Raw genomic sequence first — 19,332 nt, 5'->3', positions numbered from 1 at the left:
GATGCCCTGAAGAGAAGGGCAGAGGAGAGTAGGAACAACTCTTAGTGCAGGCGATGTGCTAGAGCAACAAGCACCAAGAACAAGAAGGATCAACACTCCAACCTACGTTTGGAAAGCTGTTATTTGGTGGAACCTATGCAAAAATTCACTTAATGTGTGTCCACGTTCTTAATATAAAAGCCAAACCTGTGCAATTTTAGACGAAAATATAGACATAAATCTTCCCCTTCTGGGATTTGGTAGTGGTTTCTTGAAAACAGTGATGAAAGCAGAACTATGAGAGGACAGGATGGATGGTGGGGAAGTCCTCTCCTTTTGCCTCAAAGGACATGATTGACAGCAGGAAGATGGAGTTAACAGAATAAGAGAAGGTAGTTTCAATTATCTGGAAACTTTCTCACACTCAGAATTCATGAGGTAGCTGGTTCCATAACTTGTAAATTGTGCTCTTATCAAGATGGGTATGCATGTATCGCAATACTGTGCCGACTTTATGATCCCTTGGTTCAAAAAGAAAAATGGCATAGCTGGCTGGAATGGTGGTTCCTGTCCCTGTTTTGGAGGAACCTCCATACTGATCTCCACTGTGGCTGTGCTAACATACCCTCCCACCAAGTGTGTCCAAGGGTTCCTTTCCCCAAGATTCGCCTGATTATACCCATTTTGGAAGTGGGATTGGCTCCCTGTGATATCCCTGCCATAGGCTTTCCACTCTGTGATTCCTGAAAGTTCTTGTAGCGAAAGTATGAAATTTCAAGCATTCCAAAATAGATACGGAAGTGGATATGTGCCAGTGGTGTACAGTGATGCCGCAGACTGCAGGAAATGACACAGGGTGCCCTTTATCTTCAGAGAAACACAAATGTGCGATGTGTGGGTGCATGCATTCGTAAGCACACGCAACATTTTTAAAGCTGTGTATTTGTGTGCCGATGGTCACTCCTAGGAGGATTGCCATGCAGTATGACAATTTTGGGCAAGGCATTTATATCGTTAGTTTTATTTCCATGTAAATAAAGAGACTTTAATGAAAGTGGATAGCTACTTGTGAGCACAGGGAACACACCTTGGCAAGGTGCCATGGTGGCATATATCGTGGTGTCCAAATAGGAGAGATGTCGACTTTTGTTTTCTTGCCTCCTTGTCTTGGAAGTAGGAATTTTAAAAAACTGAATGTTGTCTTGGTATGTAATTATTTATATATTAATACAATAGGGAGAGGATTATTCAAAGAAGCATATATGTTATATAGATCTACACACATGCACACATATATCTGTTGAAGGATTTTATGGGAAAAACTGTTAATAAACATGAAATATTTTGACCAAACCAAGCCAGTACATATGAGAACTTTGTGAAGGTTTTAAAACTTCCACTAAGCCAAGTCTTTCAAATATGCTGTGAGTACGCCAAACACTGCCCAATAATCAGAAGGGAAAATATGGTGTCTAAGCACAAGGCATAACACTGTCAAATTTCAATGCAGTGTCATTGTAGAATCTCATGATATACAACTTTGTATCTATGGATTGAAAAATTGGAGCTGAGTAAGCAAAAGATTATGGGTGTTTCACGTGATGTCTGATGATGGTGGTTTTCTCTCAATCACAACATGGCTGCTTTCTGAATCCTTTGCAAGTTTCATGTCCTAGTTACCGAGGAGGAAAGACATGAGTGATCTGTAGGTGACAAGCAGTCATAGACATGCAGGGTAAAGCCAGGGAAAGCTGTCACAGGCCATTCTGTGACGTGGGAAAACGCTTGTGCTCTAGGGTCAGATGATGAAGTCGTGAGAGAACACCTGTCACCTGTAGGAGAAGAACTGATGGTCACTCCCATGCACATGTCACTGCTGGTGGGATTGTAGAGCATTCAGTCTTGAGCTCGCTGAACCCCCGTGTGAGGACTGCACCTAAGGGAGGCCTCCCCCTGGGCCCACCCTGCCTAGAGACTGGGTCCAATGGAATAGGAGTCCAGGGAGCCTGGGAAGGAAGTGAGTTGGGCTGACACCCAAGTGTCCTGCTGCTTTCCTGAGCCCTTGGTGTAAACATTTTCAAACTCCTTCCTAGGCAAGGATGCCAGAGGTTTGCCTCCAAGAGCCCAAGATAAGTGGATACCATGAAGAAACGCTGTAGAAACAACACTGAGTGAGGAGCAGAAAGGGGAAGACTTGTGACATGGAAACTGAGTTCTGGAAGAGAGAAGGTGCCCATGGGGTGAGTGGCTAAGGTCTTAATGGTTTTTGTTTTTCTTCCTTTTTTTTTTTTTTTTTTTTTTTTAGTTGTAGATGTACACCATGACTTTTTATTTATTTACCTTTTGTGTGGTGGTGCTGAGAATCATACCCAGTGCCTCATATGTGCTAGGCACGCGCTTTAATGCTGAGCCAAAAGCCCAGCCCTTAAAGTTTTTTGTTTTTAATTTTGTCTTTTTCTCTCTCTCCTGTGCTATTGGCTGGGAACCCAGGGCTTGTATATTGGATCTCATATTGATATCAAATGGAAACTAAGCCAAATTTTAGGAGTGGAACACATTTCCGCAAATTGAGCAAAATGCAAAGTTTTGAAAATTACCATCCAAATTCCAAAACCAAAAACGCATCCTGGACAGGTTGTTCCAACACAAGGGCCAAAAGACAAGGGAGCCAGTTTTCCTGAGCCTTTTTCTCTCGGCCGCGTTTTTTCAGACAGGAAGGGCGGGAGAAGAGCACTCAGAAAGAGGGCTGGTGGCCATGTCTGCAGCTCTACTGCCATCGTGCGGAAACAGATTCCAGATACCCAGCGCCATTCAACCCTCCTTCCCAGGAGGCCTTGCCGTTCAGCAAATATGGCCAGGTGGATGTCGTAAGACTCTTCTGCTCTGATCTGGACCCCCTTCTCTTCTCCTAGGGCCCTAAGGTAGACCTGGGCACTGGCGCTCCCTCACTTCAGAACCTGCAGAGGATGGGCCCAGAGCTAACTAGGGACAGCCAGGAGGTGGTCCCACAGGAAGTCATGGGGCGGGGCCTAGGTGCCAAGCTGTGTGGACTTAACTCTGAAAGCATCATGCAGGCGCGTGTGGATACTTCTTTCTTGTTCAGGTTCCTTGGTGCAAGAGGTAGCAGTGCCTTTCGTGAAGTCACCATGGTGTTGTGCTCAGATCCCTTCAGCCCCTAGGTGGAGCACAAAGGCAGGACGGTTCTGGGTGGCACAGGGCAGCATCAGATGTGTGTGCAGTAAGTCACAGACAGGCCAGTTGTCTGAGGTTAGGGTGGTCAGAAGAGAAGGCAGAGAATTGGAAGTTCTTCTAGTGCAGCCAATGTGCTAGGGACACAAGCACCAAGAACACCCAGGAGGATCGACTCAAACCAAAGTTTGGAAACCTGTTATTCGGGGGAGCCTATGCAAAAATTGGCTTAACATGTATCAATGGTATTATTATAGAAGCCAAACCTATGCAAGTTTAGAGGAACATATAGGCATAAATCTCCCCATCCTTGGATTTGGGAGTGGTTTCTTGAAAACAATGCTGAAAGCAGAAATAAAAGACAGATGGATGTTCAGGAAGTCTTCTCCTTTTGCCTCAAAGGGGGTGACCAAAAATGTGAAGAGGCAGCTAGCAGAATAAGAGAAAATAGTTGCAATTATCTGGAAACATTCTCACACCCAGAACTTTTGAGGAAAATTGGACTTAAATAAGCAAAAGATTATGGGTGTTTCACATGATGTCTGTTGATGGTGGTTTTCTCTCAATCACAACATGGCTGCTTTCTGAATCCTTTGCAAGTTTCATGTCCTAGTTACCGAGGAGGAAAGACATGAGTGATCTGTAGGTGACAAGCAGTCATAGACATGCAGGGTAAAGCCAGGGAAAGCTGTCACAGGCCATTCTGTGACATGGGAAAACACTTGTGCTCTAGGGTCAGATGATGAAGTCGTGAGAGAACACCTGTCAACTGTAGGAGAAGAACTGATGGTCACTCCCATGCACATGTCACTGCTGGTGGGATTGTAGAGCATTCAGTCTTGAGCTCGCTGAACCCCCGTGTGAGGACTGCACCTAAGGGAGGCCTCCCCCTGGGCCCACCCTGCCTAGAGACTGGGTCCAATGGAATAGGAGTCCAGGGAGCCTGGGAAGGAAGTGAGTTGGGCTGACACCCAAGTGTCCTGGGGCCTACGTTGCTGCTTCCCTGAGCCCTTGGTGTTTTCAAACTCCTTCCTAGGCAAGGATGCCAGAGGTTTGCCTCCAGGAGCCAGAGACAAGTGGATACCATGAAGAAACACTGTAGAAAGAAGGCTGAGTGAGGACTACAAAGGTGAAGACTATGTCACCTGGAAACAGTTCTGGAAGAGAGAAGGTGCCCATGGGGTGAGTGGCTGAGGTCTACAATATCACTTTTAATTTTATCCTTTTTTTCTCTCTTTCTTCCTCTAAGTGTTACTGGCGGGAAACCTAGGACTGTACACAATGTATCTCACATTGATATCACATGGAAAAAAAGAGCCAAATTTTAGGAGTGGAACACATTTCCTCAAATGAGCAAAATGCAAGGAAGGCAGCCATAGTTTCTGAAGTCTTTCCTCTGTTCTGGAATTCTTTTTTTTTTTTTTTTTCCCTCATCGGATGAGCAGAAGCAGAGTACCTGGAGGCAAGGCTAGTTCTGTCTTGTGGGGCAATACTACCATCCTGAGGACAGTTTCTTAGTGCTCAGAGCCCAGAGCTCAGAGCTCAAAGCTCTTCTGCACTAAAGCCCCTGCAGGTGAGGAAGGCAGGGCCCATGGGAGGTCCAAGGGGGCCAGGTTCAAGCTTGGTGTCCCAACCTCTATGTGTCCTCCCGGCAGAAACAAAGCACAAATGCAGAGCCTTGGTGGGGAACCTGGGTAATGATGGACACCCGAAAAGAGCACAGAGGTGCTACCAGATCAGACCTGTCCTTGCTGTTCTCACACTGCGAGGAAGGATCCACGTGCACAGTGACATCAAGAAAGGGCATCCCTTGACTTGCTATCTATATCCCCAGGTTCTAAGGTATGCATTAAACCATGAATTCCGTTCAGTTATGAATATCATCAGTATATGCAGTGTATTCAGATTTTCCACTTCTTCTTCTGCTTTTTTTTTTTTTTTTTTCCGTTCTTTTTTGTACTGGGGATTGAACCGAGGAGCACTTAAGCAGTGATCCACATCCCCAGCCCTTTTTGTATTTATTTAGAGACAGGGTCTCACTGACTTGCTGACTGGCTTTGAACTCATGAACCTCCTGCCTCAGCCTGGAGAGCTCCTGGGATCATAGGTGTGTGCCACCACACCTGCTTCTTTCTTCTTCTGTCGGTTTTTGAAAACTTATTTTTTTTAAGTTGCTCATTTCAAGTAAGTTGTTAAATTTGTTAATGGCCGGACATGGTAGCACAAGCCTGAAATTCTCACACCTTAGCACGCGGAGGTAGTGTTGTAGGAGACATATGAGGCAGGACACCAGATAGGAAACAGGCAGCAGGGTTATTTGGCTGCAGCCAGGGTCAGAGGGTGAAGATTTCACTGTAATCTATCAATGCCCTGAACCCCGATTTCAGGCAGTTTCAGAACTTCATACCCAGGGTGTTAGGGAAGGGGCCCAGAAGGTCACAGCCTGTAGAAGTTCACACAAAAACAGCTTTTTCTTTCACTGTTCTTGGCAAGTTAACCCTTCAAGGACAGTACCTGAGAAGGGGAGAGCTTCTTCTCCCCTCTCTTCCCCCTGCCAGCTGTTATCATGGAACCCAATTAGTTTCCTCTTCTCTTCTCTTTGAAATGTACACATCTACGGATCTGTGTGTTTTTTTTTTTTTTTTTTTTTTACACGTTGCAAAACTGTGCAAACTACTATACTGGATATTCCATAAATGTTTGTGAAAAACTAGTAAAGGGGCATTCAGCACCTGGAGTGGTGATTTCTTTCAGGTCAGTGGCCAAGTAAGATACACCAACAGCAAATAGGAAGTTTAACCACACTGAACTCAATTCTGGTGAAGATTTCCGGAGAAGCTTAATTAAGATTTTCTATGGAGGAGGGGGTGCCACTAGAGTCGGAGAATCACAGATTCAGCCAGCCTGGGCAACCCAGTGAGACCCTGTCTCAAAATAAAAGAAAAAGAACTGGAGGTCTAGTTCAGTGGTAGAGCACACCTGAGTTCAATTCCCCGTATCATACACAGAGTTGTTGAGGATATTTTCTCATATTTAACATCTGTGGCATCTTTTGTTTCTGATCATAGTTGTTTACTTTTACTTCAGTCTTGCTAAGGATTATAGTAATTCTTGTAGTCCTATTTATTTATTTAATACTGTGAATTGAACCCAGGGCCTCACACATCCTAGGCAGGAGCTCTAACACACAGCTACACCCCCAGCCCTCCTTGTAGTACTTTTTTGGCTTAATTTTTTTTTTTTTTTTTTTTTTTGGTGGTTCTGGGGATTGAACCCATGGCCTTGTGCATGCGTGGCAAGCACTTTACCAACTGAGCTATAACCCTGCCCCTGCCTTGATTTTTAATACCAATTTTCACCCCTTTATTTTCTTCTTCTACTTATTTGGAGCAAATTTCTTTTCACTCTTACCTGCTAAGGCTGGTAACGAAAATCATTGTTTTTCTTTTCTTAAGTATTTTAAGTTTTAAAATTCTAAATATAACTTTAAAAAAAAGAAAGAAAGGGTATGCTTCTTCTTGCTCCAAGGACCAAGAACACAAAACTGGGACCCTCAAGAGCCTGTATTAGCCTTTTTTTTCTTTTCCAGCTCTTCCATACATCAGAGGTGGTTTATTTAATTGAGTTGTACAGTTTTCATTTTGATTTTATTTAAATATTGAACGAATGACCCCTTTCCAGAATATTAACACTTTGCATATTAAAAACTCATTTCTGTAGGATATCTTCTCTTATTGGAAGTACAGGGCACTAGGGAAAAGATAGTCGTCCACCTCCACTGGAGGGCTCACATCCAGCAGTAGAGGGGGCGCCCCAGGATCCACAAGCGGCTTATAGTCCATGAAAGAAACCCACTCTTTGGGGCTCAGTAATTGCAAGGAAGGGCTCTTCTCAGTGGCTGATGAGCCAAAGAAAACCCTCACAGTGCTTCAGGTGAGTAAAAGAGGGTGCTCCCAGGTCAGCTGCACACCCTGGCCTGGGCTTCAGGAACAGAGCACATCAAAAAGGCCCTGTTAGGGCATCAGAGATTCAGGCCCCAGTGTAGTTTCTGATGAAACCTGAAAGCAGTCTCATGCTAGAGGCCAAGGTAGTAAGGTCTCAAATCGGAGGCCAGTCTGGCCAACATGCAAAATCCTGTCTCGATATTAAGAAATGAATAAGTTTTTGAAAATCTCAATTCGAGTTCCAACACACACAAAAAAGCATCCTGGAAGGCTTGTTCCAACATGGAGGGCAAATAACAAGGGAGCCAGATTTCCAGAGCCTTTTTCTCTGGGTGGCGTTTTTTCAGACAAGAAGGGCGGGAGAAGAGCGCTCAGGAAGAGGGCTGGTGGCCATGTCTGCAGCTCTACTGCCATCGTGCGGAAACAGTTTCACGACACCCAGCGCCATTGAAACCTCCTTCCCAGCAGGCCTAGCAGTTGGTCAGATCCGGCAGGCAGGCAGGGAGTTGGAAGATCCTTGGGCTCCGATCTGGGCCTCTTTGCCTTCTCCTAGGGCCCTGAGGGAGACCTGGGCACTGCTGGCACTTCAGCATAAACCTGCAGAAAGAGGGGCACAGAGGGGACTCCCAGCAACCTAGAGATGCTCTCACAGGAAGTTGAGGGGCGGGGCCTCGGTGCTCAAGTTTGTGGACCACAACGGAGGGACCCTTGGAAAGGATAATGCAGGCCCTTGTGGATACTGTTTTCTTGTTCAGGTCCCATGGACCAAGAGATAGCAGTCCCTTATGTAAAGTCACCATGCTGTTGTGCTTGAATCCTTTCTGCTTCCAGGTGGAGCCCGAGGACAGGTCAGTTTTGGGTGGCATATGGCAGCATCAGAAGTGTGTGCACTAGTTCACAGGCAGGCCCAATTGTCTGGAGGCCAGGATGGCCTGAAGGGGAGGGCAGAGAAGAATTGAAAGAACTTGCACTGCAGCCGCCGATCTGCTAGAGACAAGCACCAAGAACACTTACATTTGGAGAGCTGTTATTTGGTGGAGACTCTGCAAAAGTTCACTTAGAATGCATCAAGATCTCCTCCCGAAACCACACGTACAGCATTTGAGAGAAAAATGTAGGCAGGTGGGCTGGGCGGGGCAGGTGGGGGCACGGCTGGGCAAATCCCACAGGGGGGCCAGGCTGGAGCAGGGCACAGGTTCTTCTTCTTCCAAAAGAGCTGCCACGGGCAGCTGTTTCTGGGAAATTAGCACCTCCTTGCGACCTCAGTGCATTAACGCTCTGTGGGTCCTGCGGCTCCAGTCCACACAGCGCCAGTGTCAAGGTCTCCCTCAGGACCCTGGGAGAAGGCCAGGAGGCCCAGAGGGCAGCCCAAGCCGCTTGGAACTCGCTCCTTGAAACACAGATCCTCCCCCACAGCGAGGCCTCCTGGGAAGGAGGCTTGAGTGGCGCAGGGCGTCTTGAAACTGGTTCCGCACGGTGGCGGTAGAGCTCCAGCTATGGCCAGCAGCCCTGGGCCTGAGCGCGCCTCTCCCGCCCTGGCTGTCTGAAAAAACGCCACCCAGACAAAGGCACCAGGCAACATGGCCGCCCTGTCCTTTGCCCAGTTCTGAGGAAGCAGCTCCCGATGCTGCTTTTGCTTTTTCAGTATTTGTGGCGTTTGGTTCACGATGTTTGCCTCTGTCGTGATTCTGCCCGAGACAGGCTTTGCCGTGTTGCCCAGGACCAGCTGGAAATCGTGGTGCCAGTGCAGCAGCTTCCAGCTCCTCTCTCCTGTTGTTTTCCATCTGAACTCTGACCAAGGCCTGAGTGCCATCCTCCCCTGGGCCTCCCCTCTCTCTGGTGGAACGTTCAGGGAGGCCCTGCTCATTCAGTCTGTTCTGAGTTGAACTGCACCCAGTCTTCCTCCCTCTGTAGTTTGTGAGTGCTCAGACCAGGTGAGAGAAATGACACGGTTCGGTTTGTTTTATGTTCTTTTTAAGACTTGAGAAGCTTGGAAACACAGGCATTAATACATTCTGCCTTCTAGAGAACCCGTAAGCATAGGTTGATGTGTCTTAGTCTAGGTTCTGTTACTATAAGAAAAATACCTAAGCTGAGTATATTGTAAAGAGTAGACATTTCTCGGCCTCGTAGTTCTGGAAAATCGAACGTCTAAGAACATGGTGTCGGGGTCTACTGAGCTTTTGTGAGGGTCTTCTTGCTAAGTAATAACCTGGAGGAGGTCATCACAAGGAGAGACAGGAAGCTTCCTGGTAGCACCTGGCCTTTATAGCAAAGTCACTCCCAAGAAAACCTATAAGTCTATGAGTAGACTGAACTGGACTCTGCATGAAGGCAGAGTCCTCATGAGCCAATCACCTCCCGGTGTTCCTTCAAGTCCCAGTAAGATATAATTTCAGGAATTGAGTTTCCAACAGAGGATTTCCAGGACACAGCCACTGAAACCATACCATGAAGAAACTTTTTCAACTTGAAACAAAAGCGCTAGGGGAGCCTCCTTTTTAAATCCCCATTGATGAGGGTTTATTTTCAACATTCCCCTATAGATTTCAGGCTGGGAAATTTGAGGTGGGAGACTTGGTGGTGGTGATATTCATGTACCTTATGTCCTGTCAGCTGTGGTGAATGCAAATCTGGTCTAATCTCAACAACGGTATACCCATGCATTAAAATTTCATAGAGATTTATTTTTATGTCGAGACGAAATGTTGATGAAAAGTATGGGGATGGAGCTTTTTTTCTCATGGGCACATGCCTGTTTTCTGACTCCCTGGCAGGCATCATTCCTGAATCTACTAATAGAGGATATCACAAATGTGTGATGAAATATAAAATGGAGTGTCTGGGGCTAAAACTCAGTGGCAGATAGCTGGCCTAGCTTAAGTGAAGCTTGGGCCAGAGCAAAGCACTATAAATGCAGAGTACTAGTGTAGAACATGGAGCATTAGGGATAGCACTTCATAAATACCAAACAAATAATGTAAAGGCATGTTCTTCATCTATGTGTAGCAATATATATAATCTAAAATAAAATCTATGAAATAAACTATAACATAGGGTCCCCATAAAGTCACAGAAAATAGGGGAACTGTATTCATGCCATGGGAACATGTGCGGTTCTCATGTTTAATTAGTAGAAAATGATGTATCATGCCCTCTTCTGATGGCACATGAGGAATTATTGCCTCATATTCAGTTCCTAAGACTAGGGCAGAAGGAATGCTGGAATCCCGGCTGGTCTTGGAGCATGTCCAGGTCACTGACCACTTGGGTTGGTGCGTTGTTGGCTAGAGAAGATCTCCTCTAGCTTCAGCAGCTTCCACAGTTGTCTGTTTTCAGCCAAAGAGTTGATCCCCAAGGAGATAATGAGATGCTCTGGGATCTCCAGACCCAGTGACACTGTGTAAAATACGACCTGAATGGATGAAATCCTGTGGAAAATGAAGTTCTACCAGGACAAGAGTTCTGAGGAAAGAAGAGGAAATTCAGGCCCTAGTATGGTTTCTGATGAATAATGAAAGGCACCAGGTACTGAAAGCTGAGCTACTGGGTGAGTCCCATGTTGGAGGCCAGCGTGGCAAATTTGCCTGGCTTTGCTCTTCCTTCCAGCCTGCCTCCCTTTCTTTCCTTCCTGGAGATAAGAGCCAGGGTCTTACCTATTCCTTCTCAGTTTGGCATCCACTAGAAATGAAAACCAAACTTCTAATGGTGAAGCATGTTACATCAAATTGAGCCAAATGCAAGGAGCCATAGTTTCTGGAAATGACTGGCTTGATTTTCTTTCTCTCCTTTTTTTATTTTTCAAATTGGAGTGGTAGCAGCAGAGCAACAGAAAGGAAGGCTGGTTCTCTCTTGTGGGGCAATACTACCATCCTGAGGAAATCCTTTGAAGAAGCCCCACCCCCTGAGCCCATCCTGCATGAAAGGCCTAGGAGCTGACCAAGACAGGACCCTGGGGTGCCTGAGGTCCCATTACGAATCTAGGCCTCCAGGCCTATTATTGGTCTAAGGCCAGGTCAGAGCAAAGCACCATGAGTGCAGAGTCCTATTGTAGAATGTGGAGCATTAGGGACAGCAGGACTGAGCCTACAGGTGCCTCAGTATGCCCCGTCCTGCTGTTGTCACACACCTGCAAGGAGGGATCATACTGCATTCAGTCTTGATCCATCTGGACCCTCCTGGGAGAGCTGCTTCTACTGTAGGCCTCCCACTGGTCCCACCAGGCCTGGTGCCTGGGTCTACATCTGGGACGGAAGTGAGTCAGGCACACAGCCCAGTGTCCTGCTGCCTACATTCCCTCTTCCCCATGTCCTTGGTGTAAACATTTTCTACTCCTTCCTAGGCAAGCGTACCTGAGCTTTGGCATCCAAGAGCCCAAGACAGTGGGATACCATGAGGAACCACCAGAGAAGAAGGCTGAGTGAAGAGTAGACATGGGAAGAGGTGGTCACGTGGAAAATGAGTTCACAAAGAAAAAAGATGAAACAGGGTAGGCCGGTTTTTTTGTTTGTTTGTTTTCTTTCTTTTTTTTTTTTTTTTTTTTAAGAGAGAGAGAATTTTAATATTTATTTTTTAGTTTTCGGCGGACACAACATCTTTGTTTGTATGTGGTGCTGAGGATCGAACCCGGGCTGCACGCATGCCAGGCGAGCGCAATACCGCTTGAGCCACATCCCCAGCCCAAGGGTAGGCCCTTTTTGACTTTTTGGTTATTGTTTGTTCAATGTGGTCCTGCCATGGAACCCAGGACTGTGAATGTTAGATCTCACGTTGATATCCAATAGAACCCAAAAGGAAAATTTTAGCAGGGGAGCACATTTCCTGAGATTGAGGAAAATGCAAGTCAGCCACACTTTCTGGAGTGAGTGTCTCTTCTTCTGACAATTTTTTTTTTTCTTTTAAATTGGAGAGGCACACACAATGGGCCTGGAGTCAAGTCTGGTGAAAGAAAAATTTTCATAGAGTCCCACCCCATGAATAAGTTCTGCATGAATGTCTTAGCAGGTAAAGGAGGCAGGGCCAATAGCAGTTCTATTGGGCTGAAGTTCCAGCTGGGCTTAGCAACCTCCTCGTTGGGGGCCTCGCAGGACCAAAGCACAAAGGCAGAGTCTTGCAGAAGCTGATCCGTGAGAGACACCAGCTTTGCCTCCAATGGTGCCAAAAAAACTGGCCTGTCTTGCTGTTCTCACCCAGCTTCGAGGCAGGATCCATGCGCTGTTAAACTGATGTCACAAAAGGGCATTCTGTGTCTTGCTCCAGTGGAGAAACACGAGGCAAGTGCCCTCAGTAACCTGCGTTGGCCTTTGACAGGGTTACTCTGGTCCAGTCCTCACAGATTCCTACCAAGGCCCTGCCCCCAAGAGTGTTACTGGTCCCCTGGGGAACCCTGGCTCTCCAGGGTTCTCTCTTTCTTCTTTCTTTGGCTCTCCAGGTGCTTTGCTGAGAGAGCACCAGCGCCCAGGTCTCCCTCAGGCCCCTGGGAGAAGGCAATGAGGCCCATTCATTCAAGCCTCCTTCCCAGGAGGCCTAGCAGTTGCGCAGATGGGGCAGGCAGGGAGTTGGAAGATCCTTGGGCTCCGATCTGGGCCTCCTTGCCTTCTCCTAGGGCCCTGAGGGAGACCTGGGCACTGGCCCTAGAGTCAGTTCAAGGACTGTGGCCCGTCCTGCCCAGATGGCAACCCAAGCCTCTTGCAGCTTGCTCCACAAAAGCCAGATCCTCCCCAACACCTAGGTCTCCTGGGAAGGAGGCTTCAGTGGAGCACAGTGTTTGCTACCTGTTTCCTCAGGATGGTGGGAGTGCTCCAGCCAAGTCCACCAGCCTGGATCCTGAGTGCTCTTCTGCTCTTCTTTTCTGTACAAGTGCCAGCCAGAGACAAAATCACCTGGGAACATTCACCTTGGGTTTTGCTACCATTGTTGGAGTACATTCTCAATGGTGCCTTTTTCTTTTGCATTGTTTCATTGTTAATAATTAAAAAAAAATTTTTTTAGTTGTAGATGGAAACAATACCTTTATTTTATTTTTTATTTATTTTTATGTGGTGCTGAGGATCGAACCCAGTGCCTCACACATACGAGGCAAGCACTCTGCCACTGAGCCACAATCTCAGTTTAAAAAAAATTTTTTTTTCCCCTATTAAATTTTGAAGTTTTTTGTAGGGGGGGAGGCATACCAGGGATTGATCTCAGGAGCACCGGACTGCTGAGCCACATCCCCAGCCCTATTTTGTATTGTTTAATTTAGCAACAGGGTCTCACTGAGTTGCTTAGTGCATTGCAGTTGCTGAGGCTGGCTTTGAACTCGGGATTCTCCTGTCTCAGCCTCCCCAGCCTCTGGGATTACAGGTCTGCATTACTGCACCAGGTTTAAGTTGTGAACTTTTGAGGTAGGTTGACCAGGCGGGCCTCCATCTGTTGGTGTTTTGCTTCAGCCTCCCAGGCCTTTCTTCTGCTTTTGTTTTTAATTTGGAATTAAGTGGAGGCATGAATCCTCACCCTGGCATCATTACTCTGGTTCTTGGGAATTTAATTTGCCCCATGGTACCTTCTCCACTCCCTTATTATTTACTTTGCTTCTCTTTACTTGCCCAGCAGTTCACAGAGCTAACACAAGACCAGATAAATTACAAAGTATCTTTGACTCTTTTTCTAACACATGTGATAACTTTGAAAAAATATATAGTCATATATGTGTCCTTCAGAGTTGAGAGGTAGATCAGTCATGCATCCTAGGCATTTTTTTTTCCATGCTATAAGAATACTGGAGGGTTACTATTTTTGAAAAAATAAAATTTTGCCAGTTGTCCTGGTGCATGCCCGTGTCCTGGTGGCCAGTATGGCTAAGACAGGAGGAACGCAAATTGCAAAGTTGCTACCACATAGCGAGACAATTAGTTACCTTAAAAGATCCTGTCCCCAAATAAAAACTCATTAGAAGTTTAAGAAAAGGATTGGGCATGCCGCTCTGTGGTTGAGCATTCGTGGGTTCAATGCCCAGTACCAAAACCAGAAAAAGGAATAAAATGTGTTTGGCTCATGGTTCTGGAGACAGGAATGTCCACGAACATGGCCTGGGGATGTGCATGCCCATTGGTGAGAGTCTTTGGGCTACATCATAATATAGGAAAGGCTATCATGAGGCCAGACAGAGCAGTCCCGCTGAAGAGTGTTGACTCTGATAGCAAAGTCACTCCTGAGCACACCTATTAATCCCTGAATGGCCTGATCTCTGCATGAAGGCAGGGTCCTCATGAGCCACTCACCTCCCACAGTCCCTCCAAATACCATCAACCTGTAATTCAGGGATTCAGGTTTCAACCCAGGAATTCCAGGGGACACACACCGCACTATTAGAGATAGGTCATGCTGTCATTTCAATGTTTGTTCGATGCTGTGGTTTCCATCAAAACCACTAAGACACCAGGTCAGGAGTTCATAGCTGTGATCCTATTGACTAGGAATTTCACCTTTCTCCTTTAGGCTTCAAATGTATAAAACAGAGTTTTAGGAAGGATGACATTCATGAGAGTTCATGTTCCTCAGCTCCTCAATGCTGCGTTAAATAGAAGTCTGCTCTAAATTATGTTAGGAGCATTAATTCAAATTTTTATAGATTTTTTTTCCCCTCAAGTGAGACTGATTCTACACAAATGTAGGTATAGATTTAACAATATACATAGAAAGAATCCAAAAGGTGAATGGGTCATCTGGAAGGTTTCCTGCTGGTGCTTTTCTTTGTTTTAGCACATGCTCCTTTTGGACTCCTCCTCAAACATCACTCTTTAATTCACTAAATTCTAGAGCTTTGTGGCCCATACCTATAATCCCAGCAGTATGAGAGGCCAAGGCAGGAGGACTGCAAGCTAGTAGGCAGACTCAGCAATGAGTGAGGCCCTAAGCAAGTTAGCAAGAGCCTGTTTCCCGAGAAAAAAATTAAAATTTCAGGGATAGGGTCGTATGGGGTTTGTTGCTCAGTAGTACGGCAAAAATATATAAATAAATACTTTTGAAGGGGGGAAAAAAAAAACTACTTCTTGATGACGTGATTCTGTAAGCTTTTTTTTTTTTTTTTTTTTTTTTGGTGGTGGTGGTGTTTTTTCAGACAGGAAGGGCTGGAGAAGAGTGCTCAGGAAGAGGGCTGGTGGCCATGTCTGCAGCTCTACTGCCATCGTGCGGAAACAGTTTCACGACACCCAGCTCCATTCAAGCCTCCTTCCCAGGAGGCCTAGTTCTTGGTCAGATCCGGCAGGCAGGGAGTTGGAAGATCCTTGGGCTCAGATCTGGGCCTCCTTGCCTTTTCCTAGGGCCCTGAGGGAGACCTGGGCACTGGCCCCTGAGGTCGGTTCAAGGACTGTGGCCTGTCCTGCCAGTGTCTGGGCCTTTGGCACTTGGCGGGCGGGTTGCTCATCTCTACCATAGAGGAGTCCATCAGGCCAACGGGACCTATGCAGGTTGCTGCCGGGTACTTCTCTGATGAGCCAGAAGGAGAGCCATCGCAGCCCATGATAAGCACAGACATGGTGGCCATGCACAGCTGTGGCTGCAAGCACAGCTCTGGGGGCACTACCATCTGCCTGCAGCACATAATCTCCTCTCTGCTTGGGACACATCAACCCTGGACATCAGTAGCTAAGCAAGAAACAGCTGTCTTGCCTCTGGTTGTTGGCCTGCTAAAACAACTGCCCCCAGTCCCTGCTTCAGGGAATTCAGCTCCTCCCTGCACTTGGCGCCTTAGCCCTGGGCGACCTCCCTGCATGCGCCCTAAGTGGGTCCCTCCACTCCAGTCCAAGCAGCTCCTATGGAGGCCCCGCCCCACGACTTCCTCTGACACCAGCTCCTGCCCACTGCTAGTCCCCTCAGGTCCCTGGCTCTCCGGGTTCTTTGCTGAGAGCGCGCCAGAGCCCAGGTCTCCCTCAGGACCCTGGGAGAAGGCCAGGAGGCCCAGAGGGCAGCCCAAGCCGCTTGGAACTCGCTCCTTGAAACACAGATCCTCCCCCACAGCGAGGCCTCCTGGGAAGGAGGCTTGAGTGGCGCAGGGCGTCTTGAAACTGGTTCCGCACGGTGGCGGTAGAGCTCCAGCTATGGCCAGCAGCCCTGGGCCTGAGCGCGCCTCTCCCGCCCTGGCTGTCTGAAAAAACGCCACCCAGACAAAGGCACCAGGCAACATGGCCGCCCTGTCCTTTGCCCAGTTCTGAGGAAGCAGCTCCCGATGCTGCTTTTGCTTTTTCAGTATTTGTGGCGTTTGGTTCACGATGTTTGCCTCTGTCGTGATTCTGCCCGAGACAGGCTTTGCCGTGTTGCCCAGGACCAGCTGGAAATCGTGGTGCCAGTGCAGCAGCTTCCAGCTCCTCTCTCCTGTTGTTTTCCATCTGAACTCTGACCAAGGCCTGAGTGCCATCCTCCCCTGGGCCTCCCCTCTCTCTGGTGGAACGTTCAGGGAGGCCCTGCTCATTCAGTCTGTTCTGAGTTGAACTGCACCCAGTCTTCCTCCCTCTGTAGTTTGTGAGTGCTCAGACCAGGTGAGAGAAATGACACGGTTCGGTTTGTTTTTTACTCTTTTTAGGACACAAGAAGTTGGGAATCCAACGTGTCAATATGTATGTCTTCCAGAGAGCCAATGTGCACATGGTGATGTGTCTTAGTCTAGGTTCTGTTGCCATAACAAAAATACCTGAAGCTGAGTATTTTGTAAGAAATGGACATTTCCTGTCCTCATGGTTGTGGAGATGGGAAATCTAAGAATAGGACCTCAGTGTCTGCTGAGCCGTTGGTGGGGGTCTTCTTGCTTAATCATAATGTGGAAGAGGCCAGCACAGAGAGACAGAGGAAGCTTCTTGGAGACACCTGGCTTTTATAGCAGAGTCACTCCCCACAAAACCTATGAATCCATGAGTGGACTGATCAGTGCCTGTGCATGAGGGCAGAGTTCTCATGAGCCAGTGACCTCCCAGAAATACTTCAGTTCCCGTTCACACATAATTTTGGGATTAACTTTCCGACAATGGGTTTCCAGGGCACAACCATTGAAACCATACTATGAAGTGACTTTTAAAGTTGAATGAAAATCGCTAGCATCATCTACTTTTCTAAAGTGGCCTTAAAAAACGAGTCTGTCACAAGGAGAGAGAGAGGAAGCTTCTTCGAGACACCTGACTGGTGTCCTCCAGCCTGGATGTTGGTTTATTTTCAAGTTTCCCCTTTAGATTTCAGGCAGAGAATGTTGAGGTAGGGGACTTGGTGTTGTGGTATTCATGTATTTTATGTCCTCTAGGCTGTGGTGAATGCAGACATGGGAAGAAGTGGTCACGTGGAAAGTGAGTTCAAAAAGAGAGAGAGAACATGAAAATGGGGTGAGTTGGTTTTTTTTTTTTTTAATGTGGTCCTTGGATATAACCCAGGACTCTGTTCATTAGATCTCACGTTGATATGCAATGGAACCCAAAAGAAATTTTTTACCAGGGGAGCAAGTTTTCTGAGATTGAGCAAAATGCAAGGCAGCCGTAGTTTCTGGAGTGTTTCTCCTCTGGCCATTTTATTTATTTATTTCTTCCAATTGGAGGGGCACAAGTGGAGCACCTAGAGGGAAGTCTGGTTAGGGAAACATTTTCATTGGGTCCCATCCCATGTGCATTTAATGCATGACAGCCCTAGCAGTAAGGCAGGGAGGGCCAGTACCAGGTCCGATGGTCCAAGATACAAGCTGGGCTTAGCAACCTCCTTGTGGAGGGCCACGCAGGACCAAAGCACAAAGGTATAGTCTTGTAGGAAGTGATCCGTGAGGGACACTAGGATTGATTACACAGGTGCCACCTGAGCTGGCCTATCGGGCTTTTCTCACTGAGCTGAGAGGACAGTGACATCACAAACGGGCATTGTGTGTCTTGCTCCAAGGTGAGGGACAAGAGGCTAGTGCCCCCAGAAACCTGCAGTAGCCTGTGAGAGGGTTTGTCTGTTCCAGTCCACACAGCTTCCTACCAAGGCCCTGCCTTGTGACTTCCTATGACACCATCTCCTGGCTGCTGCTGCTTCCCTGGGGGCCCCTGGTCCTGTGGGTTCTTTGGGAAGAGACAGCCATTGATCAGGTTTCTCTTAGGGCCCTGGGAGAATGTTTGGAAATCCAGATTGCACCCAAGCCTCTTGTAACTCCCTACACAATTCAGTTTCTCCGAGCTAACACCAAGAGCAGATAAATAATAATGTCAATTGTTTTTGACTCTATTTCTAACATATGTGCTAACTTTGAAAAAACACATCAGTATGTATGTGTCTTACAAAGTTGATAGGCATATCTGTCATGCATCTTAGGCATATGTGTATGTATGTAAATATATATATATATATATATATTTTTTTTTTTTTTCTTTTTTCGATAAGACTATTGGGTGGTGACTGTTTTAAAAAGAATCAAATTTCACTAAGTGCCCTGGCACTTTCCTGTGTTCCTGACAGCCTGGGTGGCTGAGGCAGGATTGGCGAACTTGTTACAACTTAGCAATACCCTTAGATAACTTAGAGAGATCCTGTACCGAAATAAAAAATAATAATCATTTTAAGAAAAGGATTAGACGTTTCTCTCCATGGTTAAGCACCCCTGTGATCAATGCCCGATACCAAAGCCAAAAAAAAAAAAAAAAAAAAAAAAAGAAAAGAAAAGAAAAAGTTTATTTGGCTCAAGTTTCTGAAGACAGGAGTGTCCACGAACATGGTCTGGGGATCTCCTTGACCATTGGTGAGGGTCTTTGGGCTAAATCCTAACATAGAAGAGGCCATCATGAGGCCAGACAGAGCTGTCCCGCTGGAGAGAATTGACTTTGGTAGCAAAGTCACTCTCCTAAGGAAACTTATGAATCCTTGAATGGACTGATCTGTGTATGAAGGGTGAGTCCGGTAGAGCCAGTCACCTCCCAAAGTGCCTCCAAATATGATCAACCTGTAATTCAGGGATTCAAGTTTCAACACAGGAATTCCAGGGGACACACACCGCACTATTAGAGATAGGTCATGCTGTCATTTCAGTGTTTGTTCGATGCTGTGATTTCCATCAAAACCACTAAGACGCCGGGTGTGGTGGTCCTCTCCTGTAATTCCAGCAGCTATGGATTTCACTTTTCTTCTTTAGGCTTCAAAGGTGGTAAAAAGGGTGTAGTACAGATAACAGTAATGAGAGTTTATGCGCACCAACTCCTTAAAGCTGTGGTAAACAGCCACCAGCTCCAAACAA

At 46.8% G+C, this 19,332-nt stretch overlaps 1 long non-coding RNA gene across 40 annotated transcripts in view; it reads left to right on the top strand.

Moving 5' to 3' along the window:
• LOC124109403 (uncharacterized) overlaps window positions 1-19,332 on the top strand; it is a 61,175-nt gene that overhangs the window by 16,087 nt on the left and 25,756 nt on the right. For 19 of the 40 annotated variants that reach the window (XR_009224498.1, XR_009224495.1, XR_009224494.1 and 16 more), the window contains exon 1: window positions 15,459-17,461. This is a non-coding gene — a long non-coding RNA (uncharacterized LOC124109403). Of the gene's footprint in view, window positions 1-2,072; window positions 2,220-2,689; window positions 2,901-4,204; window positions 4,351-15,455; window positions 17,462-19,332 lie in introns of those variants that run through there. The other 21 variants (XR_009224514.1, XR_009224517.1, XR_009224507.1 and 18 more) reach the window with 10 other exon arrangements.

This window comes from Marmota monax, unplaced genomic scaffold, assembly GCF_021218885.2.
Source record: "Marmota monax isolate L192 unplaced genomic scaffold, Marmota_monax_Labrador192_F-V1.1 WCK01_AAM20220418_F8-fsc00054, whole genome shotgun sequence".
NCBI lineage: Eukaryota > Metazoa > Chordata > Mammalia > Rodentia > Sciuridae > Marmota > Marmota monax.
Note: the sequence above shows the minus strand (reverse complement) of the source record. Positions and strands in the feature narration are given on the sequence as shown.